The following is a 1,486-nucleotide window of genomic DNA, read 5'->3' on the forward strand; positions in this document are numbered from 1 at the left end:
GATTTGTATGCCACGCACTCGCTCACAAGGCGAACCACTCTATTTACGAATCAACGATATCGAACTGTATCTCCGAGTCTTACGACGAATTCGGGAATACCGTGCTGAAAACAACCTCCCTCCTATCGAATTTCCTGATCTCAAAGATCTTCTTCTTCCACCCGAGATGGCAGAACCAGCTCGTGCTCTTAGAGATTACGCCGCTCCATCGCAAGATGAACCGCATTCAAGTATTGCTCCGCCCGCAATCGAAGCAAACAACTTCGAACTCAAACCTTCGCTGTTGCAGGCTGTGCAACAGAACCAATTCTCTGGAAATCCTACCGAGGATCCAAACCTTCATTTATCCGTATTTGTCCAATACGCTGATACTGTTAAAGCTAATGGTGTCACTTCAGAGGCAATTCGACTTCATCTTTTTCCTTTCTCATTAAGAGATAGCGCTAGAAGATGGCTTCAATCTCTCCCTTCCAACTCAGTCACCACCTGGAACGAGTTGAAGAAAGTTTTTCTTGCCCGATATTTTCCGCCAAGCAAAACAGCTATGTTAAGAGCCCAGATAAACGGATTTAAACAGAAAGACAACGAGTCTCTTTTTGAAGCATGGGAAAGATACAAAGACATGATGAGACTTTGCCCACACCATGGTTTGGAAGACTGGTTAGTAATTCACACATTTTATAATGGTCTCTTATACAACACAAGGTTAACAATAGACGCCGCTGCAGGTGGTGCACTAATGAACAAACCTTATGCTGATGCATACCAGCTTATCGAGAGCATGGCCCAAAACCACTATCAGTGGGGAACCGAACGAACAACGGTGGAAAAACCTCAAACGAAAACTGGCATGTACGAGATAAGTAACCTTGATCACGTTAATGCAAAAGTGGATGCTTTGGTCCAGAAAATTGAAAGTTTAAACGTATCACCCCCAGCCGCCGTAGTTGCTATAACTCAGAATTGCGAGGTCTGTGGAATCCAAGGTCACACTCCTGCGGAATGTCAACTCTTGACTGGAATCCAAGCAGAGCAAGTGAACTACGCTCAAGGAAGCCCCTATTCGAACACCTATAACCCAAATTGGAAGAACCATCCAAACTTTTCATATAAGAGCAATAATGCTTTGTACGCACCTGGACAGTCTCCAAATCAAGCCCCATCTACACCTCCGGGATATCAGAAACCGAATCCATCCATGCCTAACAATAACACCCCTAGGAAATCCAACTTGGAAATCATGATGGAAAACTTTATAGCTTCCCAACAACAAACCAATAAAGATTTCTTAAACCAGAACATACACACTGGCGAACAACTTAAACAACTAGCAAGCAAAGTAGATGCCTTGGCTACCCATAACAAAATGCTGGAAACACAAATATCACAAGTAGCCCAACAACAAGCACCTACTGCTGCCCCAACTGGTACATTCCCTGGACAGCCCCAACCTAATCCGAGAAGCCAAGCTCATGCAATTATATTA

General features: G+C 44.0%; 1 pseudogene; it reads right to left on the reverse strand.

Moving 5' to 3' along the window:
- Window positions 1-551: 551 nt before the first annotated feature.
- On the reverse strand, window positions 552-651 carry LOC127078030 (uncharacterized; annotated as a pseudogene).
- Window positions 652-1,486: the final 835 nt, after the last annotated feature.

This window comes from Lathyrus oleraceus, chromosome 4 (genome assembly GCF_024323335.1).
Source record: "Lathyrus oleraceus cultivar Zhongwan6 chromosome 4, CAAS_Psat_ZW6_1.0, whole genome shotgun sequence".
Classification (NCBI taxonomy): Eukaryota; Viridiplantae; Streptophyta; class Magnoliopsida; order Fabales; family Fabaceae; genus Lathyrus; species Lathyrus oleraceus.